The 24,815-nt window shown below is 46.7% G+C and overlaps 1 long non-coding RNA gene across 1 annotated transcript; it reads left to right on the plus strand.

The window, feature by feature from the left end:
• The first annotated feature begins 4,362 nt into the window (after window positions 1-4,362).
• On the plus strand, window positions 4,363-24,545 carry LOC108924901 (uncharacterized). The gene is made up of 3 exons (XR_001965355.1): window positions 4,363-4,435; window positions 22,902-22,963; window positions 24,192-24,545. It is a non-coding gene; the product is annotated as an uncharacterized LOC108924901 (long non-coding RNA).
• Window positions 24,546-24,815: the final 270 nt, after the last annotated feature.

Genomic DNA, 24,815 nt, shown 5'->3' on the forward strand with positions numbered 1-24,815 from the left:
AAAGTAAATATTTCCTCGTGGGTGAGGCACTGTGCGCGTGTTTGTATGTGTATGCGGGGTGGGGCGGCGAGGGGGTGGGGCGTGCTCCTGCACTTGACTCTGAGACAGAGGGCAAGTGCGTGGTCTTTTGACAGCTGGGCCCCGCAGCCGCGGGCATGTCATCGATAGCTCAGCACCCCGGCTGTCCCGCCCCCTCCTTGCCGACAGAGCCCCAGAGGTGTGTCTGGGGGAGGTGGGGGGGGGGGGGGCGCACTGATGTGATTGGAAGGGACAGAGGAGACTCCCTCGGAGGGTCCTGTCCTCCTGACGTGCTCTGACAGCTCAGCCCCACAGAAAGCCGTACCACTTCTGACACCCATCATATGTGCAAACGTCTTGGTTTCCTGGGGTGAGGGAACACACACACACACACACACACACACACACACACACACACACCGGTCTTGTTTGTTTGAGCCGTGATTTATTTGCTTACATTGAATCCATTCATTTTAATATGGCAAAACTGTAACAGGATCATTTTATGGGGTCACGGTTTGTTTTACTCGCAGGCGTACACACATCACACACACGACACCAAACACGGGGGGGGGGGGGGGGGGGTTTAAACAAAGGCTGTTGCAGATGTGCGGCGTTTCATAAACAGCGTTTAATACAAGGCGCCCTGTGTGGTTGTTGAACGTATTGCACAAACAGGCCGCGCACACACACTCTTTGCAGCGTGACTGATACGCGCCGTTGCGTACACAGTCTTAATTTTTCCTTTTTTTTTTTATTCAAGTTTCCACATAAAATTTCTCAGGACTCCGTACACACTGGGGGCCAAACGGAGCTGGGGGGGCCGCAGTGGGGTGGGGGTACTGGGAGCCCTCAGGATGCAGCCCGCTCTACTTCCCGTGTGAACTGCGTGGCCGCCAACGACCCCCCAACACACACCACACACACCTCCCTCCCTCAGCCAAGGTAACGATAAAAAGGGGGGTTAATCCTAGGCTGAAAACCACCCCCCCCCCGGCACCAACAGCCCTCCCTGTTTGCTCCCCTCAAGCCCCTAATTGCTTTTCTTTCTTTATCCTCATGCTGTGAGAAGTCTGACAATGTACACAAACGACATTCCAGAATAGCAGCGGGATATGGAAAAAAACACATGTGGAAGTGGTTTGCTGCCCCGTATTGGCTTGGGGTGGGGGGGTTCCCAGGCTCCCTCTCAGGTTCGCTTTCGCACCGGTCTCCTCTGGCGACTGCGGGGATCTTTCCGATGCCCAGCCAGTAGGTAGAGCACTGAGCAACCAGTTCAGACCGAAATCTCCGCCGCTCCACTTTCACGTCCTGCACATTTCGGGCGAATAACAAATGCTCCCACGGGTGGGTGGGGCCATGGGCAAGGGGGTGTGGCCTGAATCTGGGTTGACGCTATCTGTAGGCATCCTGCTGTTTTGGGGTTGTGCTGTATTTCAGATATCCACCTTTTCTTATGTACGTCAGTTTTTTTTTTTTTTTTAAATGCCCCTGTGAAAGACAGCAGTGCTTGTGAAGGTTGCAGGTTCAAATCCCAGGTGAGTGAATTGTTTGCAGGCCCTATTACGTTACCGTGTCTGGATGTTTACTGCCTCGGGAAATACTATGCAGAGAATATAAGGGCTGAAAAGGTAAGGTGTGTGATTCTGCTGGTGTAAAGATCTCATCCAGGGGTTAAGTGTCAAAGAGCGTAGACGGAGAAGACGGGAAGTCCTACAGTTTCCTTCACCTGCATGCAGGGTTTTGTCACTTCTTTAGGCTGTGACCCTTTCTCTTCATCACAGTTATATAAGCATTGCCTGTTTGAGACCCACTGGTGATGGCTTGTGCGACTGATTCATTTCCACCCATCCATTATCAATAAGTGGTTGTCCAGTTCAGGGTCATGGTGGTACAGAGCCTATCCCAGACAGGACACCAGTCCATCACAGGGCGATCACATACACAAAGAGGAATTTGGGGCCACAAATTCACCTGAATTACACCCAGGAACCACCCACTGTAGTTTAGTTTCTATGACTGGGCTCTAGAGATGGAGACGTGAGACTTTTTTTAATTTTTGTTAAAACAAAGCAGAAAAAACTTCTTACATCAGTGTCTCCCATGACTGAGGCCCCAGCCCCTTTCCATGAGACCATTTTTACCTGATGGTTTACCTTTATAACATAACTTCCTTCATTCCATCATGGCTCTTCATTCAGTTAGCAAGAGGTGACCGTGGTTTTGCCATCATTGTGCAATCGGGAGGTCACTGGTTCAAATCCCACTTCCTGCCATAGCTGAAGGCACTTAATCTGAATTGATACAGTAGGAATTACCGAGCTGTGTAAATGGGCAAATAGTTCTAAAACTGACTCTTTGGCATTACGTGTTGCCTTGAGAAACGTTGAAAGAGGCTAAATAACAGATAATATCCATTTATTCATATAGCTGATTCTTTTCTCCAAAGCAACTTACAATGTTAATGTACCTGCAGCTGTTTACACATTTATACCATACAGGTGAGTCATTTTTACCGGAGCAGTTTAGGGGAAGTACCTTGTTGTACTGCAGGTGTAGGTGGGATTTTAACCTGCAACCTGTTGAACCAAAGGCAACAGCTCTAACCATAATAATAGGGATAACTTTCATTTTTAATTACTTGCTTGCGTTATAATTATAGCAGTTTTTTAATTATCTCTTTCTTGCTCAGGTTTTTGTGATTTATTTTCTACTTATTTTGTTGGGCTGTTTTTCCAAAGGTGAATATGAGGACGTTGAGTTTATTACCCGCAGTACCTGGGTTTCAATGGCAGTTCCACTCTCATTTACAGTACGTTTCAACATGAGCTCGAATGCAAAGTGGACTCCTTACGAATTCAGACGGGGACATTTTCGGCATTCTTTGTACGTTTCTCGGCCTTGTCCCCACTGCGAGCTCTTCCTGCGCGGCTTTCTCCGAGGAGCCAAATCCAAAGCAGACCTCCGCGGCTTCACAACCCCCCCCCCCCCCCCCCCCCCCCCCGCCCCCAACCCCAAGGCTCCTTCTCAGAACGAGCAGAAGAGGAGCTCTGTTGGTCCGTGTTTTACAAGTGAGGAAAAACGGAGAGTGCACAGAATCCAGAAAACCGTGGGAGACCTGGAAGGCAAACCCAGTCCAGATGCGTCTCGGAAATCAGATGGCGGGGAATTGGACTTATCGCTAACATGTGTAAACCTTTATTGTGTACTGCGGTAAAGTGGCGCGGTGCGTTCACACGGCACCATTGCTGTCTTTAACCCTTACACGTGTCTGCCCGCTATTAAAGCGCATCCCAGTGCTGGATGCATTGCATAGTTGACCCCTGACTCCCCCCTCCCAACACCATACCCGGTTGCAAACTGGTTGCGATCACATTGCCCCCGTGTTGTCTTTTACCAAACCGCTGAAAAAAGGCCTCAACCAGGTGACTGAAACTTATAATTTAGCTTAATGAACCAGCCCAGAACCTTCAGTGTTGTTACTGGATCCGTTTCCAGTCCAAAGGGGTCGAGCCCTCGGTCAGTCATTAAATAAGCGATCGAGTTACTGGCAGTGATTATCTAGCCGGACATCGATACGACTCGCACGAGTCGCGTCCCTCTGAGGCCTGCCGGTTGTACGGTACCTGTCGTATCTAACCTTGAATCTTATCAATTTATCGTGAAATATTTATTGAGTATTTAGACACCAAACAGCCATCGTGGCGAGATACATATAAATTTTGCATGATTTTCACCTGATACTTGGATACATCCAAAAGGTTTTCAGGGATGTATGTGGGAAGGTTCCTAAAAGGGTGATGATCCATTCATTATCAGTCCAACATGTACTGTTCTGCATGTGCTAATACACTGTTTAATCAAGCTGTGTGTTAAAAAGTACAGAGCGGCACAGCGAGTAGTGCTCCTGTCTCCCAGCGCCTGGGTGGTGCGAGAGGATGTGAGCTCAACCCCCGCTCAGTCTGTGTGGAGTTTGTATGTTCTCCCCGTGTCTGCGTGGGATTCCTCCGGGTGCTCTGGTTTCCTCCCACACTCCAAAGTCGTGCAGTTCAGGTTCCCCCAGAGAGTGTGTGTGTTCCACTGATGTATGGATGAGTGACCCAGTGTAAGCAGTGTATCTAGCAGTGTAAGTCACCTTGGTGACTAAAGTGTGTGGACTGATAACACTACATAGAGTTCATTGCAAGTCGCTTTGGAGGAAAGTGTCTGCGAAATAATGTACTGGAGCTACCAGCATGATTGTCATGACTGAAATATTCCTTATATATGTGGAAAACATTCAAATGCTGTTACTGTTTATCCTGGTCAGGGTAACAGTGGTCCAGAGCCTGTGCCAGAGGGGATGCCAGTCTAACATGGAAAAAAAAAACACCCAGAATACAACATTTCACCAGAGTAAAAGGAAATATCCAAAGAGGTAAATGTTTAACTTTTTGTTTGTATTATACAGTTTTGGCATTGGTGTCTACAATGTGATGTGATCTTCACTTATATCATAATAACAGAGAAAGACTAAACAATCAGCGCAGAAGATGTTAAAATATTGTTTAATATTTAAGTTCAAGTATGGAAAAAGTATATTAATCTCTGGGAAAGATAATAACTGGAGTCAGAGGTGCCCGCTGAGGTGACATTCACTAACTTTTTCTCATAACTGTGAATTTCATGGCAAACTTGTGTCTGTCGTGATGAGTAACTTCCGAGGAGCACAGAGCACGTGGAGGCTCAGCTTTTCCCACTCTCTGGCCGGTCATTATATACTGTGTTACACCGCATTTCACCTGATGGATGTTCAGATGCATTTGACATTTCGTGCATACGGTAATTTAGTGCAAAAATCGGTCCTTCACTGACCATTGGCGCAACATTTGCGAGCCGCCCTGCTGAAGTAGTCGAACCGTGCTGAAGTGCTCGTGATGTAACGTTGAGTCACACCTTGTTAGAGTGTATAGGACTCTGTGTGTGTGTGTGTGTGTGTGTGTGTGTCTGTGTGTGTGTGTCTTTTTTCAATCTGGAGAAGAAGTGAAATGGCAGAGTTCTGAAACCCTTCCACATAAGTGGGAGGCACCAGCATCCGGCCAGTGTGTTGTGAGTGAGATGATAAAATTTAATTATTGTTTCCCAGAATGGGCTGGCTGATGCTAAAAAGGGTGTTTCTGAAAGGATGTTACATTTGCTATATTGAACTGTTACAATTACACCGGTGAAACGTCTCATTCCGGTGCTGTTTACACCCTTCCGTTATATAATCGTTAATGTGAACCCTTTCTCATACGATGGGCTTAATGTTCAGTACAACAGCAGTGTGGTAATTTTAGCAGGTGTTTTAGTCACTCTGCAAAGCAGGCATATGCTACGCTTATAAAACCAAAATTACTGCATATATTTCCCACTTCCTGCTTCCTACTTCCTGTCACATTGACAGTCTCAACCAATCGCAGCATTTCACAGTGATCATGGTAAACCTAATTCACAACCAAAACAGCAGATTCAATACAGGGTTTAAAATCATATAAGCAGCTTCTATAGCAAAGAATCAGTAAATAAAGAGCCGGACTCTTGACAGTAACACTGACGTTCAAAAAAATCATTTATTCTCCTGCTCAGTTCATGATACCAGTTTCAATATTTTGGACAATTAATGATAGAAATCAGTAATTTTTGCTATAAATATTAAAAATATGCTGGTATAACTGTCGTAAGACATAAAAAATAGTTTTTTTTTTATTAAAATTTAATTTTAGATGATGTGTATTTTGCGCTGGAATTTTTTTTTAAGAAATAATGGTAATTCAACACCCTATGGGATGATTTCATGGAATTAAATAACCCTGTTAGGGTTGGCGGGTGGTTATACATATTCCCACACTTCAGGGCAGTTTGACTTATAAAGCACAAACATCGGTCTCTTAACATCGGTCAATCAAAGTGTAATGCATTACGATGGAAGTGCTTTGGACAGGGCCAGAACGCAAAGAGCGCTTTGGATTAGTGATATCTACCATCTGGCTCGTAACCGCCGCCAGGTCAGCTCTGTGAAACGGCGACCCTAAGCAGGGATGAAGAGGGTCGGCGAGCGAATGCAGAAAGCCGGGGAGAGCATGTATCCCAGTGACTGCAGGGCACCCTGGGGGGACACGTGAGCCTGGCTGCGCACGCCCTCTCTCGCAGCAGGACCGTGTGTGTTAGCGGAGTGACAGGTGTCTCCCCTCTCCTGCCGCACTCCGTGGCCTCGGACATGTTGACCGAGGGAGGCGATGACGAACGATGCTGCGCGTTAGTGATGGGGGAATGCTCTCGGGCGCCTGCCAAAGGCCGACTCGTGCCAGAGAGTGCAGGGAACGGGGCTGCGCGGGGGGTAGGGATGCGGACCGGGTGGGGGTAAGGGGGCGGATTGTCTGGGGGGGGGCCAGCACTCCACACCCCTGGTTTTCATTTGATCGCAGACAGAACATAACAACGGTTGCCAAAAAAAATGTGGTTTCAATCTGCAGTTTGTTCATGCGGGACATTATAATCACTTTGGTTTTGGTTTGTTTTCCTTCGAATGGAATTGGTATTTGAGCTCCGCGGGGAGGGGTTTTTTTTGGGGGGGGGGGCAGGGTAAATGCTGGTAATTGCAACGTGCCACCTAGAGATCCAACATCACCAAGTGTGGAGAAAACCTTTAGCGCATTCAGTAATCACAAAGGGGGAAATTACATAATTCAGAATGAGCAGCGAAACCTATTTCATAATAGAACCAACAATCCCACATTTTATAATAATGTAAAATTTATGCAGGATGGCTTGGTCATACAATGTTAACTGCACCAATACTTAACTGTAAGTCACTTTGTAGAAAAATATCTTGGAAATTAATACACACACACACACATTTTCAGAACCGCTTGTCCCAAACGGGGTCACGGGGAACCGGAGCCTAACCCGGTAACACAGGGCGTAAGGCCTGAGGGGGAGGGGACACACCCAGGACGGGACGCCAGTCCATCACAAGGCACCCTAAGCGGGACTCGAACCCCAGACCCACTGGAGAGCAGGACTGTGGTCCAACCCACTGTGCCACTGTGCCACCATGCCCCCCCTGAAATTAATACACACACACACACACACACATTTTCAAAACCGCTTGTCCCATACGGGGTCACGGGGAACCGGAGCCTACCCGGGAACACAGGGGCGTAAGGCCGGAGGGGGAGGGGACACACCCAGGACGGGACGCCAGTCCGTCGCAAGGCACCCCAAGCGGGACTTGAACCCCAGACCCACTGGAGAGCAGGACTGTGGTCCAACCCACTGTGCCACTGTGCCACCATGCCCCCCCTGAAATTAATACATTAAAGTGTAATTTAGAGGTCGCTTAGGCCGCTGTGTTTATTCCTACTTCACCGAAGTCTTGTTCTGTCAATTGCTTTTTACCGAGAGATGAATGCAGACGTATACCATGTAATTATCCAATTAAATAAACTGTTTGTAAATTAAATATTGTAATTACAACATCTGTTGTTGTTTAATCACTTCAGGAATAAAAAGCAGGTAATTATTTATTACTTAGCCAATGGGAATAATGTTTGACAGTGTAAAGGGTATGTTTTTTTAATAGTAACAGTGCATGGCGACACTTGGATAGTGTGCTTCCTAATTTTTTTTTTTGAAGAATACTGCTTGCATTTTCGCTGATGTTTTCTCATGTGGTTATGGCAGTTGCACCACCCCACATGCTTTAATGTCTGTATCTGAACTTCTCTAGTCAAAGTGAGATGGGGGGTTCGGTATCTCAAGTGACCGCACCTCTTTACTGAGAAACGCACAGCTAAACTGTTGTTTTGAAATGCATTTTGTGAATTGGTTAAATATTAAGAAAAAAAAAGGTGACATGCCATTGTTCAAATATCAAGCTGTTATGTAACAATTTGAATATTTCTTTCAACAGCTGGGCATGGTGGCACTGTGGGTTCAGTTGGCACCCACTGTGTGGTGGGTCTGGGGTTCGAGTCCTGCTTGTGGTGGACTGGTGTCCCATGCTAGGTGTGTCCTCTCAACCTTAGGACTTGTGTTGCTGGGTTAGGCTCTGGCTCACAGCGACCCCCTTCTCTCAGTGCAAGCAGTTGTTGATGACAGATATCAACACCTGTCCACCAGGTGTAACTATTTGCTTCGAGCAAGACAGTGCCACGTAATAATAAATTAATATGAATTACAACATTTCCGGGTTGTGTCATGTGAGTGCTGAATGGTGCCAACGCAGTCGTGGATGTGGATGCGAGGCCTTCCAAAAATCTTGTTTCGAAACTGCGATGCTGGATTCCAGTGAGGTGGAACTGAGCCACCCCCTCGAACCTTGCCAAGCTCCTCATGGAGAGGTACCTATTGAGGTGGGCAGAGCTTCTCCACCATGCTTGGCCCAAGGGCTGGGTCCATATGGGGTTCAGCTTCCCAGCACCAGGTTTGTTTAACCAGCTAGTTATTTAGTAAAGCAGATCAATGAGTCATTGTGGTCTTCAAAGGTAGAAGAGCAAGGCCTCTGTCTGGAATATTATAGACAATGGAAATATTGCACTGTGATTGTGCATTTTGGGTGAATTCTTGGTGTATTGTCCATGTTGGCTTTGAGTCCCCTGGAGGGGTCGCACCTGCTGCTGTGTGAGGTTGTCGAGCCCCCACCATTAGGACACCATTAGGCAATACCCCACACCCCTGGAGATAAAGGAAGTGCTCAGTGTAAGTTCCAGGGTCAAGGGTACTACAGCAGGAGATAGGATTCAAACTCAGGTGCTTTGACTAGGTTTCCTTTGAAGGGTTCTAACCACTGCACTACCTGTTGGCCTCTGGATGCTATCAACAATAGCAGATACAGTTTCGGCAGTGTCCCATCGAACACAAATGGTCACAATATGCGTTTCTTGCCATACTCCTCTATCTGTGAGATAATGAGCAGCACAAAACCCCATGACCACCCGGGCCCACATCTGCTCTGTGGTGTGAATTCAAAGAAATCATAAATTAGTTCACAATCTGTTGGTCTATGCTCATGCATCTGTGTCGATTTTGCTCATCGCGATGCCGCCGTGACAGGGGCCGGCCTCTGGCGCATGTGCGGGTTCTGACCCGGCGCCAGCGCGCCACCGTGGCTGCGGGCGTCTAGCCCGCCATTGCCGGAGGGGGGGCAGGCAGGCAGCGTGAGTGGCCGCTGGGCTGACCATCTGTTAGCTGTACCTCCGCGGCGGTCAAACGTCTGCTGTGGCGGTGGGCAGTCAGTGACGTGACCCAACTGTGACCACACTGAAACCAATAAGTGACCCAGTTGTGACCAAACCAGAAATGAGTTATAAACAAATTCCTTTTTTCCTATACATTTCATCCCAGAGCTCTAAAGCACTGGTCGCTAGTCTAGAGATTAACTCAGCAGGCCTGGTTTGGTTTAATCTAGTTAATGAACCTTCCAGTAGGGGACGCAGTCATAACCATCAGGAAGGTATGTAAAAGAGACTTCTTGAGTGAAATAAAAGCTGGATGGCATAAGTGGACAACAAAAGGCAGTAGGTCGGGCACTAGCATTTTTTTTTTAAAAGCAATCTGGGAACCAGATCCCCTTGAAGGCTAAACTGTGTGGGTTAGATGTGGAATCACGCATTTATATTTACATTTTTTCATTTAGCAGACGCTGTTCTCCCAAGCGACGTACGTCTTATAGAAAATACAATGTGTTCATAACATTAACAGAAAGAGACACTTAGATACAGACGTGTGATTCTAAAGTACAGTTTGTTTCTTTCCACCATATGAACCAACGTTCATCACACGAGTAGCTGCACAAAACTTTTTCAGAATATCAACGATTCCTGATCACCTTCCTAGTAATATTTTTTTGAGATACATATAAACATTTACGTCACATTACAGAAGTAGCTGCATGAAGGTTTATCCGGGCATCATCTTAAAGGAGAATGAGTGAAAAAAATGTTAAAAAAAAAAAAAAAAAAAAGACCCAATCAATGCTCACTGAATGGATAATATTAAGGGAATATTAACGGGACTTCAAGGTGGCCGAAGAACACGCCGATGTGGATCCACAACCGCCATATTGACGTCCAAACATCTCGGCATGTTGTCATTCCAGGGAACGTAGCTAAAAAAAAAAAAAAAAAGGGCTATTTCTCACTCCGGGACGTAAGCTTATCTGCTGCTCAAACAGTTTACATTACAACATCCTCCAGTCTAGACTAAACTAGCGGAGCGCTTGCTCCCTGCTGTGGCGTGTCGGCCGTTTTTGTGTGTCTTTCTGCTTCATTTCAGCTGCCCGCCTAAATTTGCCACCATCTTACGAGACAGCAGAAAAGGGAGAGCGGGTTCCACACGGTTTCCACGGCTCTGATCCGATAGATAGATAGATAGATAGATAGATAGATAGATAGATAGATAGATAGATAGAACTTTAAGTCGATAAATATCCACAATAATATGCTTCTGATCATTATAACTGATACTTTTTAACTTACCCTGTTAATAATTGTTCACCATTATTATATCTATTATATATTAGAAATCGGTATTATTTTAACATGAATAATATGTGAAATCTCACACACACTCTGAACCACTTGTCCCATTCAGGGTTATGGGGAGCCGGAGCCTAACCCGACAACAGAGGGCATAAGGCTGGAGGGGGAGGGGACACACCCAGGACGGGACACCAGTCCATTGCAAGGCACCCCCAGCGAGACTCAAACCCCAAACCCAGCGGAGACCAGGACCCGGTCCAACCCACTGTACCACTGAGCCCCCCATGTGAAATCAGTGAAAAACTAATACATTTACATTCATTCATTTAGCTGACACTTTGTACTGATATTTTTTTTTTTTATTTATTGAACTAAAGAGACCTTACAAAGTAACACCACACGGTGTTTCCATTTCCATACCTGTGAATAATACAGCACTTAGATTGCCAGCGTGGCGTCCGGAAGCTCACGGAGCCTGAAGAACCTTGAGAAACTATGTACGAATATGAGAGAAACACATTCTTGGTCATACTTGTTTAAATGCTTGGTTTTTGTTTGGTAGCGAAGGTTTTAATTCGATTCGGAACGCCGCTTTCGTCTGCAGTGCGTGTGTGTTTTTTTTTGCGACTTTGCGCAGTGCAGAGTGGAGAGTCTGGGCCGTAATTTAGCATTTGTTTGGTCTCTGCTGACAGGGGCAATGATAGGTCGGTCTCACCTTCTGCTGCACCCAGAACGTTCTGCACAGATTTGCTTGGCCGAAGCCCCACGGGGCGAAACCCACAGTCTCGACCTCCAAGGAGGTGGGCGGGGCCGCCGGGGCCGTCGTGCCGCAGGTCATTGTTGTGGGCGCGTACCAGCCCGTCTGATCCCGCCCGACCTTCCACTTTCATCTGCAGCTGTGAACTTGAACTCCCATGTGCGAGGGGCCCGCGGTGCCGGGACGGACGCGCCCTCCCCCCTCGGCGGGCCGCTACACGCTTCCTTAAATCTTCCCCGAAAATGGTGCAAAACCATTAGGGCCCATTCATTCGAACCCTCCTGCCGCCTGCGCAGATTTAATAACGTTTGTCTCAAACATTTCGAGCGCCCTCGTAATTCGTCCTCGCTTGCTCCCCGTCAGTAAATGCCGGTCCCAGGCAGAGCCGCGGTGGTCTAGAGTCTATCCCGTAAGCGGGGGACATGAGCCCACGTCCAACTCTCCTTCATTTTGAAAATTCGCCTTTTGTGCAATGTGCAGCTTCGCACGGAAATGACGGCTTTCGCGATTCGAACTGTAACGTCGATGAGGTCGCTCTGTTCTGCGGCACCGAGGACTTCTCGAAAAGCCGGAGCCGGGCCGGGAAAACAAGCAGCAAAAAGGCCGTCCGACGGAACCTGTACTTTTCACTTGTGGGCACATATGGAACTGCACAAGTCGCTTGGGAGGGAGGGGGAAACAAAAGAAATACCTGCTGATGCGCTGTGTGTGTATTTAGGTGCATTTCAGTGGCTAACCATGTCGGTAATCCAAACGCGAGCACACACTTCCATTGCCGCCGCGGGAAAACCCAATGGCATGTGGCTCTGGCGTCTAGACCTGCCGTCTGTTTGCCGTTATCGTCGTGCCGTCCGCGGAGATCCAGCCGTATCCCCACCAACGCGTGCGTGGTACCGCCGATCCTCCGCCCGCGGGCCCCCTCCGCCCTCCCCGGGCGGGCCCCGTTGGGCCCCTCGCTCCGAGGCCGCCGGGAAGGGGTTAATCGGGCGGCTGGTGGCGTTCCCAACAGGAAGGCCCCGTCGTGCTCGTCTCCAAACAGATGTTCGATTGTTTCAGAGCTGCGGTTAAATTGTTGGACGCCGTTCCAGCACACAAGGGAGGGGGCGGGATTAAAACTCGGAGGATCGCAGCTGCAGACGCGGAAAGGAGAAGGAGAACTAGAAAGATGGGGGGTTGGGGGGTGGGAGATGGAGGTTTTTTTTTTTTCCTGTAACAAAAAAGGAGTGTTCCAAAAAAACATCGCCTCTGGGGAGGCGAGGAGGACAGGAAAATTCAACCAGTTTCTGCATAAATAGCACTTTGAAGTCGCGGCGAGAAGAAATGAAGGCGCGCATATGAAAGCAGCTCAGTGTCAAACTTTTGTTGGAGCTAAAGCTAAAATATGTTCTCCCCCCCGGGGGCAAAACTGAACCCTGAGCTTCATTTTTCACCCCGCTTTTCATCCCGTTTACCTTCCTGTTTTACTTGCGAGAGCCCAGCCCCCGTCCCACATGTCGCAAAGCGAACCTTTCTTGGGCTCCGCCCTTCGCTCTCGTGTACGTCTCACGTTATTCAGTCACACTGCAGATGCTTTTTCCCCAAGTAACTTGTGTGTACGCTGGTTATATAACCGAAACGGAACTGCATCAACTCAGGTTAAATACGTAAACTGAGCAGCACTCCTGATGTCTGAATAGAGAGCTTTTCAAATACAAGTTCACTCTGTAAAATGCTGGATCCATGATAGATACATACATAGCATTACCACTTTGATAGTCAATCGGTCCTCGACTTACAACGTATCCGACTCATGAACATCCGGACTTACAGCAGCAATCCTGTGAACCTGTTTATAATATTTTTAATTCCATCAAAGTCCGTCCATCCATCATCAATAACCGCTTGTCCCGAGCGGGGTCTCGGCGAGCCGGAGCCCTATACGGCAGCACAGGTGGTCTCGGCGGTCCGACGCACAAAAGGTAAAGCACGGAGGTTCTCGGTTCTGGCTCCGTTGTGGTGGAACGACCTCCCCTTCTCGCTCGGAACTGCTGAATCTTTGTCCACATTTAAAAACGGTCTTAAAACTCATCTCTTCTGAGCTCACCTCGCCCATCTTCTCTTAAAAGTTCAGATCAGTCCTTTGCAGAGCCGCTCCTGCGACATATCGTAAATGTTTATGTGTATCTCCAGAAAAAAAAAAACTACAGGGAAGGTGATTAGGAATTGGCGATATTCTGGTAAAGTTTTACGCAGCTACTGGTGTGATGAACGCTGGAGCATATGGGGAAGGAAACAAACTAACTGTACTTAAGAATCACTTGTCTGCATCCTTGTCTCTTTCTCCTAATGTAACGAACACATTGTTTTTTCTATGAGATGTACGTCGCTTTGGAGAAAAGCTTATGCTAAATGAATAAATGTAAATGTGAACACACGGTGCAAGGCCGAAGGCGGAGGGGACATACCCAGGGTGGGACACCAGCCTGTTGCAAGGCACCCCAAGTAGGGCTCGAACCCCAGACCCCCAACCCCACCCATCGAAGTCATGCTTTTTTTTTTTTTTTTTTTTTAAATGTCTTACAAGTGAAAAAGGGACTGCTCTGGTGGTGCAGAAAAGAAGAAGTGAAAGAAAACAGATTTCAAGATGAAAGTGAGAATAATAGTGCAGCATGGAAAAAATAATTAATGCTGCACATAAGAATTATTATTCTGACCACCGTTATTTTGACATGAGCAATGTTTGAAATTAGTGGAAAAAAATATAGCGGAACACTATTACACAGCAGAGCATTCTTTCGGCTGCTGTTGTTCTCAGGGCTTCCACACAAAATTTCACTGTATTGCATACGATGATAGTAAAGTATCTCATCTCAAATGTTAATTGTTTATATACTGTATCCTATAATTGCTTACATATCCTTATGGTTCATACAGTACAGTATAAAACAGAGGATTTGCAATATGCAATGACATTGACTTATGATGAGGTAGAACAGAACCCAAGGACTCAAGGACTTCCTGCAGATAGATAGATAGATAGATAGATAGATAGAACTCTATTGTTTCATTCTTTTACTTTGTCAGCATGGGGTCAGGAAGCTCAGAGAACCCAAACGAGTGTGATAAACTATGTAAAAAAGGGACTATGCTAATTATAACAACATTATTTGTTTAAATCCTTGTTTGGTATCAGAGGTTTCAACGTGACTCTGAACATGGCAACAGTTCCAAAAGCCCAGGGAAGACTAAACAGACCCCAAACCAGCAGTGAAGTTCTTCGAAATGATAAACAACACTTAAGGGGGAGTGTGTTCTGTGCTGATTGTGACAAGGAGCCCCAGGAAGGAGGGCAAACTGGAGCGAGTTTGCAGAAGGAGGAGCAACTCATGAGTCGGGGTGTTTATGGAGCTGCGGGGGCTTAGGAGGTGCTGGTCGAATGGCTCACCCCAGTAAGACGTAATGTTGGGTCCAGCACTGGTCCTCAGGAAAGAAAAACAACAATGCCTGAATATTACATATTTACAAAAAACTAAAAATAAAAATAAAGGGGGTGCGGTGGCGCAGTAGGTTGGACCACAGTCCTGCTCTCCGCTGGGTCTGGGTTTCGAGTCCCGCTTGGGGTGTCTTCTGACGAACTGGCGTCCCGTCCTGGGTGTGTCCCCTCCCCTCCAGCCTTACGCCCTGCGTTGCTGGGTTAGGCTCCGGTTCCCCGGGACCCTGTATGGGACAAGCGGTTCTGACAATGTGTGTGTGTAAAAATAAAAATATAAACAAATTAAAAATATGAAAAGGACTAACGCTGTTATTAAAAAAGAGAAATATATAAAAGAACAACAGTTTTTTATTATCTATAAAAAAATACAATATAAGAATATAAAAAGGAGTAACACTATCACAGGTGGTCCCCGACTTACGATGGGGTCGCGTTCCGCGAAACCCAACGTAAGTCGAAAATATCGTAAGTCGAAAATGCATTTAATACACACACACACACATTTTCAGAACCGCTTGTCCCATACGGGGTCGCGGGGAACCAGAGCCTAACCCGGCAACACAGGGCGTAAGGCCGGAGGGGGAGGGGACACACCCAGGACGGGACGCCAGTCCGTCGCAAGGCACCCCAAGCGGGACTCAAACCCCAGACCTACCCGAGAGCAGGACTGTGGCCCAACCCACTGCGCCACCGCACCCCCTACGCATTTAATACACCTAACCTACCAAACATCGTAGCCTAGAATACGTGCGGTGGCCATTACGGGCTTGTCGCCTTCATGCTGGGCAATTATCTTGAGTTTCTCCTCAAGAGTAATCGCCCTCCTCTTCTTCTTCCCATCAGTAGCAAGAAACACAGATGGGCGTTTCTGTGACATTATGGATGCACAAAACACAACCGCGTGACAGACTGGGAGATGCGGACCGCTGCCGCTGCCCAGCATCAGGAGAGAGTATCGCACCGCATGTCGCTTGCCCAGGAAAAAAATCAAAATTCGAAGTACGGTTTCTATTGAATGTCTATCGCCAGCTCACCATCGTACAGTCGAAAAATTGTAAGTCGAATCATCGTAAGTCGAGGAGCATCTCTATTTTTAAGTAAAATATATATTTAAACTAAATTATGAAAACAATGGCACTTACTTAAATACATGTATAATATACACACATTTTCAGAACCGCTTGTCCCATACGGGGTCACGGGGAACCGGAGCCTAACCCGGTAACACAGGGCATAAGGCCGGAGGGGGAGGGGACACACCCAGGACGGGACGCCAGTCCGTCGCAAGGCACCCCAAGCGGGACTCGAACCCCAGACCCACCGGAAAGCAGGACCGTGATCCAACCCACTGCGCCACCGCACCCCCCCCCATGTATAATATATATATATATATATACTGTATATATAAAGACAAAAACAAAGAACATTTTATTATCTATAAAAAATGTAAATGTGAATGAGCAGGGTCAATAAAACCCGTGTGCTGCATTGCCACACTACTTTGGATCCAAAGGTCACGGGTTCGATCCCCACCTCTGACTGCAGTGCCGTTGAGCAACGTACTCACTCTAAATTGCTCGAATAAAAATGACCCAGCTGCACAAATGGGTAAATAAGTGTAAGTCGCTTTGGAAAAAAGCATCTGTTAAATGAGTAAAATAATATGTCAAAGTGTTAGTACAAGTTCTCCGGCTTGTTTTTCGGAAAGCGCCTAGGAAGGTTATCGAAATGTTCTCTGCTGGAAGGCGGACCGCGATTGGTCCATGGAGCTCAGCATCCCCACGAGACAAACCCGTACCATAAATCTCCCTGAATGTAATCCGGAGGCATGCTGGGAGCTGGCAGGGGTCAGCAGAGAGGCGGTGGGGGTCCTGAGTGTGCAGGTCTTTGCGGAGGACGGAGAGGGGGCTCACTGGGGACCCATTCGTGAGGAAAGGTGGAAAGTGAGGCTGAGAAGGTGTGAAGAGCAGCTCTGGGGTGGGGGGGGGGGGTGTGAGGATCGCGGGGGCCTGACAGCCTGCAGACGGTGCCCGGCTCGCGGCTCAAAGCATCGATTCACACACATTTCCTCCGCTTGAGTACGAAGCCCAATGTACACCAGCGCTTAGTGCCCGCGTGTGTGTGTGTGAGGCTAAAATAAATAAGCCAGGCCCGTCTTTGTGAATGACACGCTTTCAGCGCAGAACGTGTTTGTGCAAGGTGGGTCATGTCAGCACCTCTCCGCTGCAGGGATAGGGGTTCAAATACCCCCCCTTGTTGGCAGCGGTGTCCTCCTGGTACTTCACGGTCCTTCAACAATCCAGCAACGTGACACCCTGCTCTACTGGCAACTTAGAATGTGAATATACATCATGTATTTGTGTGTGTGTGTGTGTGTGTGTGTGTGTGTGTGTGTGTGTGTGTGTTCGTATGTAGTACTGTATGTATTGGCATCATGTCCCTTCTGAGAAAATTGTCTGCTAAATGAATATGGTAATAATACGATTCTTTACCAGTTTGTAGAAGCACGTAATTCTTATTTTCATTTTACTGAACAACATAACTAGGAAAAATATTAGTATGGTGAGCGGTGCACAATATAATTTAATTTCTTTCGTTGTTGTGAAGGGTCTGGGGGTTTCAGTGTTTCAGAGGGGTGGAGAAATGCACAGCAAAACTGCATAATAGTTCGGCATTTAAATTCAAACATAATCCGCACAAGGTATCTTTTCATTCTTTCACTGAATGGATTAATATTTACATTTATGTATTTTGTCTCCAAGGCCACTTGTTTAGGTTCACACACTTGGGTACTTACAGTGATTTACCAATTTGTACAGCTGGGTCATTTTTATCGCACCAGTTCAGGGTAAGTACCGTGATCAAGGGCACTACTGCAAGGGGTGAAGTGGTTAGAGTCAATCCACTTGGACGCGGGTTCAGATCCCACCTCCTTTTTTAGTACTCTTGGTCAAGGTACTTTACGGTGAATTGCATAAATGGGTAAATCATTGGAAGTAGCTTAACACTACACATTGATTTGGAAGAAAGAGTCCATAAAATGAAGAAATGTAAATTTCCTGTATGAGCAGGGGGTCGAACCTTGGCATTTATCTTGCAAGACAAAGGCTCAAATGACTGCGCTTCCCGGCATCCCAATATTTATTAATTTTCAAAGGCTGTCATCAAGGTCTACCGAGAAACTGAGCGCCGTGACGCCCGTCAGCAAAGCGGCCAGTTGAGGTGCACTGACCAAACAATAAGGTACGAGAGCAATTCCTGAGCGCGGCCACACAGGATGTTTTCTGAGCGCGCTGCTAAGCAGATGAGTCAGGATGCAGAGATTCCAGGAAGGGCCCGATTGCGTGAGCCTCCAGCTTTCACCGGAACCCGCTGCCGGCTACCGGCTGCCGCATCTGCCCCATGGCTCCCTGAGGCTTTCTCAGAAAGGTTGTATTTTAAACGCAAATTTAGCGCCGCTCCACTCTCGAGGAATATAAATGCCCTCGTTTCCAAAGTAGTGAATGGGGAATGGGGAAAAAAGAGTCAGTGCTTCGAACCAGGGACCAGGTGAGCGACAGGTACAGCACAACGTTGCTCATGTAATTATATATACATATATATTAGCAACGCTGTGCTGTGCCTGGGGGGGTGCGGTGGCGCAGTGAGTTGGCCCGTGTCCTGCTCTCCGGTGGGTCTGGGATTCGAGTCCCGCTTGGGGTGCCTTGTGATGGACTGGCGTCCCGTCCTGGGTGTGTCCCCTCTCCCACTACCTTTTGCCCTGTGTTACCGGGTTAGGCTCCGGCTCCCCGCAACCCCAGATGAGATAAGCGGTTTCAGATGATGTGTGTGTATATATATATATATTTTAAGAGCGTACATATATATACGTATATATATATATACACACATATATAAATGTACGCTCTTAAAATCAGTAGAAGGACACAAATTAGGGCAGGTCTTCTGAGCTGATGCTCCAAAACATTAAACAAATTTTTTTCAGTTATCACATCCTCATATATTATTAATTAGTTTTTAGCTGATGGGCAAGGCAAATTAAAATGTTTGGTTTACAGACTAAGCTGTTTTTTTTTTTTTACCCATTTATGCAGCTCAGTCATTTTTACTGGAGTAGTTTAGGGTAAGTACCTTACTCAAGGGTACTACTGCAGGAGCAGGAATTCAAACCTTGGTTTGTTTGTTTTTTGTTTGTTTGTCTGTCTGTTTATTTATTCGTATGCATGTCTGTTTTGTTTGTTTGTTCGAGGCAACTCACGGAGATCATCAGGGAAGGGCTATGTTTCCGTTCACGCTCATATTGGTTGTCCGTTCTGATACCTGCTTTCTGAGGATTAATAACATTAGGGACAGCGAAGGAGGCCTGCGCTCCGAAACACACCCGTGGAAACCTCTTAACAAGGCTTTATTAAGTCTTTATCTATTTATTAAAGGCTTTATTAACAATCATGGTGTTTTCTACATGCGTATAGAAAGCATTTCATGTCTATAAAGGCTCTTTCTGCCGCAAAAATAATCATGTGTTTTTCTTTAGGGCAAATCTCAGCAACGGAGATAAATATCTGCACAATTAGGTCAAAGGATGACACAGAAAACACGGTAATTATGCAGCGTGTCGCCTTTACAGGTGTCCATTTTAAAAGCATGAGCCAGTGTGCTTCAAGTGCCCTGTTTTCGTCCACCTGTTACACTCAGAGTTCTGCTCTTCCGCAGCACTGACACCATAGGTGGGTGTAGCAACACGTATGATGGGCAATTCAGTTCAGTTCCTCTCTGTATAGCATGGCTTCCAACACATGGTGCCAGCATGATTAACAAAGAATGCAAAATGGTATGCAAAATAGGTGGGGTCTTAAGGCTAAATCAGAATTTGTGTTTGCAGAAGGAGCATCTGGGAGATGCAAACATTGACCCGTGAAGGAGGCGTGAAAGAAGGGTTCCAATGAGAATGAATGAAAGCATGAATGACTCGATCAATCAATCAATCAGAAGTTTATTAACCTCAGAGGGACACTGCATTATTGAACTGGAACCAAAAAGCATTAAACCTAATAACAATTGTGAAAACACTGGTTGTGTTTTTATTATTATTATTATTATTATAACACAGACACACATTGAGTTAAGCCGCTTGTCCCGAGTGGGGTCGCGGTGAGCAGGAGCCCAAACCAGCAACACAAGGTGCAAGGATGGAGGGGGAGGGAACACGCCCAGGATGCGACGCCATTCCGTCATGAGGCACCCCAAGCGGGACTCGAACCCCAGCCTCACCAGAGAGCAGGCACAGGCCAAACCCACTTCGCCACCGCACCCCCATAATAATAATAATCGTAGTAATAATTTATAATTAATGTGTTATTATTGTATTGTTTCAAATGGTTTAGACCACATTGGTGTGACCACTAGGAACACATCTTTGCTTGGGCATCCAGAGAAAGGGTCCCCCAGTAGGACATCCTGGACGGGATTACAGGTGGACGTGAGTCAGTGGTGATGGTGCGGACAGCTCACATGGGAGCAGTTTGTCTCTGAAACACAACAGTTTCGCTTCCGCTGCAGACTGAAGCCATGCCAAGTAACCTGTCGAGCACTTGCTACGGAAGAGTGCTCTCAGCGTGGTGGAACGTTCTGGAATCTGTGTCCTCCTCATAATAAAACGGGCCTACTAAGAGCATCGCCGAGCTCCTTCGCCGGTCTTTTACTCCAGGAAAAACTGCCGTGCGCGGCACCTTGTAGGTGTTGTACTTTGTGAACCGCAGGCATCCGGAGCAGGAAACGGCGTCCTGGCGGGTGATTAGTCAGAAAAGGTGCCGCCTGGTTGCGGAATAAAAATGGAAGAGTCGCATCTCCAGTCAGTTACTCACCGTCAGTGAGGCGTTCGAACGGTTCCTACGAGCGGCGTCGTCATGAATGCGGTTCTTCACGTGTTATCAGGGTGAGGTAGGAATGTTAATGAAGTGCCCTAACCCTCCGCTCTTCATTGGAAATGTTGGTGGTTCACTCTACCTGTAAATGTCTTTTTTGGGGTGGGGTGGGGTGGGGGGGTGAGGAGGAGGAGTCACCCCCCAGGGACAGAGCAGTCACAACCACCTGGTCATGTGAGGTTATACCGTGTTGCTGGGAAGTATGTGAACCCTACTGGGATGGTTAATAAACATTTAAAATCTGAAACCTTAAACTTATAAGATGAATGAATGGTTATGATTTACAGACCTGATTCTACTTACCTACCTTGCTTAACCAACGCAACATCACTTATTTTTGGACTAAGGTACATGGGGGGAGGGGTCCCCTTTTTTTTGCCTCTTTCCGAAAACCATTCTCCCGCAAACGCGATGGCGGGATCCACTCTGGTTTTTAGGGCATTTGCCATACCCGACATGCATAAAATATGTTGTCATGACTGCACACTAGATATTACTGCATATTAATTCCCGACCTCAGCACTTTTCATCCAGCTGAATTCCTCGGCTGAAGAACTTGCAGACAATATGTCATCCTTTGACCTAATAGCGTAGATATTTAATTCCATTGCTGAGATTTACCCTGAAGACATATTTAAATTTTGTCTGGTCAAGTAGTCGCCCCCCACCCCACCCCACCCCACCCCGCACCAAGCCTCCCACCCCCCGAATGCATTTGCCTGCATAATAATCACTTAGCAGAACTAAGGAGGGTGGTGCTGGGATGAATCATGTCTGCGGTCTTTCGCTTTGGGGTTGTGCGTGGAAAGGAGCGCCGTTTGAGCGCGTCTCGTCCGCCGGGGCTCTGGTTACACAAAAGGAGCATTTCGAAAGAGCCGAAACCCCCTCGCACACCAGCACGGGGCCAAAACAATACTTGGAACGAAGGGGGATAATTAACCACACGGGCAGGCCTGAACCGCTGGGACGACCGCTTCCCCCCAGCTGTGCTGCTGCTCATTTGCCACAGGCCTGGGGGTGGCGTGGGAGGGTTGCGGGGGTGGGAGGATAGGTGGGGGAGAACCGGTACGAGCATAGCCGTGCACCACAGCCCCAGCTGATGAACCTCCCTCCAGCTCAAGGCTGGAACTGGCAGAGATTTCTTAGAAATACAGATCTGGAAGTTTCCTGCTGTGGATCTAAATCGAACTGAATAAAGTTTATTTCTGTTACAGCTGTTAGCCCTTAATAGAAATAAACGTCGGTTCTATGGGCGCTCTGCAGTTAAAGCTTTCCTGGCTGGATGCTTTACCTCACTAAAGCACATCATCTTCTTCCATAAAAGCCTGTGATCCAGCAAGAAAAAAAAATGTTTTTTGGATTTTTCTCTATGAATTATATGAAGTTATCAAAGCCCCACCCCAGCCTCAAACATGTGGAATCATTTAGAAGCTCTGAATGTCCTCTGTAAGGTACATTAGAACTCACCATTGCAGCATTCAGTCAAGAAACGTATGTCCTATACAGAGGATATAAGTGAACGGCTCACTCTCAGAAGTTTATAGACGAAAATCAACAGTTCCTCTGTTTTTACCGCAGTAACTTGACTGGGATAAACAGTGGCCATTCCCAGAATCTACCCAAAGGTTCAGAGGGGTTTTGCTGAAATGTTTCCCGCACAGTCAGACAATAGCGCTGTCAAAGTACACCGCTGGATTCACCATGTCAGCACCATGGTAAAGACTCCACTGTGATGTCATTTCCTAACATGTCACCCAGCCACAAAATATATAAAGTCTTCCATGATAGATCCCAACTGTGAAATATGTCACATCTTTAATTATATAGACCTTCATTCTTAACGGCGTAATTTTTATGCTCTGCGGAGAAGTTGAGCAAACGCAGAGCCTCGCTTATTAAACATAATTACAGTCAGGTGATGCAGTTCATCTGCCGTTGATGGGCTGCAGGTTTCCCGGACTTGGAAATGAGCCGTCTGCTGATTAAAATCCAGAGGTGGGTTTGCGGAAGCGCAGCATGGCTGTGAAACATAAAGGCACACTCTAAATAAGCTGCTTTGGGTATTAAAAAAAATTGTAAAAAAAAATTCTATCTAGAAAAATAATTGAAAATAAGAAGAAATTTACTACTATTATTATTATTATTATTATTATTATTATTGCAACATCTGCTGAATTAACTTTCCTACCTAGAAGTGTGGTGTAAAGGTGGATGCGTGTCTCCGACAGGTGATGCCCGTGTTAAACAGGTGTTGCACGCAGCAGCGTTGAGCAGCAGACAGAACCTCACGGTGAGTCACTGCCGAGGACTTTGAGGTGCAGGAAGTGAGCCCGCATCGACGGAGCACAATGGAGGCTGTAACTCTGGAAAGTGCTGCCAGTGAAGTGCTCGTGAGTCATCAAAAGAAAGCCAAATTAATTTACTGCAGAACCTGCACACGCACAATCCACCGAGCACTTGTTCATGAGGCAGGGAGGTGCTCGGCGAAAAACTCTGAAAATAAAAATGCCTAAAAGGCTCTAATTATTGTCTCCCTTTGGTAATCCAAACAAGTATGAGAAAAGCATGACGCTGTATGCTTTACTTTGTCGGGGGTGCAGTCATTACTGGGGGCAGTTCTTTAAAGTCACAGGCACTGTTCGAGTGCACAGGCATCTTACATTTATTTATTTAGCAGATGCATTTATCCAAAGCGACTTTCAGTGAGCTCTGTGTAGTGTTATCAGCCGACACACCTTATTCACCATGGTGACTTACACTGCTAGATACACTACTTACACCGGGTCACTCATCCATACATCAGTGGAACACACACACACACTCTCTCTTTGTCACTCACACACTATGAGGGAACCTGCACAGCATGTCTTTGGACTGTGGGAGGAAACCAGAGCACCCGGAGGAAGCCCACACAGACATGGGGAGAACATGCACACTCCACGCAGACTGAGCAGGGATCAAACCCATATCCTTTTGTACCACATAGGGGCTAAGACAGCACCACTACTCCCTGTGCCACCCCAACAGTTAGACTTACAAGCTTACAATTATTTATCCATTTTTACATCTGTCTAATTTTACTGGAGAAATCTAAGGTAATTTGCTCAAGGGTACTATAGCTTGAGGGGGACACAGCCAGCTGCTGCTATGTGGTGTGTCTGAGGTTCAAGTCCAGCGTGGGGTGCCTTAAAGCAGACTGACATCCCCTCTGGGATGTGCCCCCCCCACCTTGGCTTTGCACACTGTGTTAGATTCCAGTTCAACATAACCCTGCTTGGGACAAGTGGTTTCAGACAGTGTGTGTGTGTGTGTGTGTGTGTGTGTGTGTGTGTGTCTGTACTACAGCCAAAGGTGGGATTCAAACCCACAACCTGTGGGTCCAAAGGCAGCAGCTCTAACCAGTATGCTAGCATTGTCTGGTGTTTATTAAAAGGCAACAACTTGTAAAATTAAAAATTTTATGCTGATCTCAGCCATTATGGTTCCCCTGTTTATCTCTTTCCATGGGCTTCCTGTAGACAAAAGACACTACAAGACATCAACGGCTCAACGCTTTGATACCTACAGGACCTGATCACTCTTGGAGGCCCAAAAACAAAATTCCATTGGTTCTCTGTTTTGGCAGAATGAGATTCCTCTGTCACTCAGAACTGCTGAATCCCTCCCAGCATTCCAGAAGTGTCTCAAATCGCAATTCTTTCACACCCATTTCTTTCCCTATCTGATGTACTCTTTACATACTCTGTATGTGACAATTTTAAAATGCCTAATCTGCATGGATTAACAAGAAGTCTTTACATCGGGGGATTTTATTTGCTGTAACGTCTTCTCTAAATTCTCAAAAGTGTATTTCTGGAGTTTCAGCAAAACCTGCCGCAATCTCACCTTCCTCAAATCCGCCTTTGACTTAATAACCATTGTGAGCATTTGAAGAGTTTATTTTTTTTTTTTTGTTTTTAGTTTAAAATAAAAGTTTAGCAGAAAGGAACAGCTTCGTTGTCTGATTTATGAAGTCTGCTGTGGACAAGCTGTTGACAACGAACAACTGGAACACACACTTACACCTTAAAAGCTTGCCTTCGGACTATAATTAGTTAATAATTCATAAAGGAATTAATGCATCAGTTGAGGTATTAAAAGTA

This window comes from Scleropages formosus, chromosome 2 (assembly GCF_900964775.1).
Source record: "Scleropages formosus chromosome 2, fSclFor1.1, whole genome shotgun sequence".
Taxonomy (NCBI): domain Eukaryota; kingdom Metazoa; phylum Chordata; class Actinopteri; order Osteoglossiformes; family Osteoglossidae; genus Scleropages; species Scleropages formosus.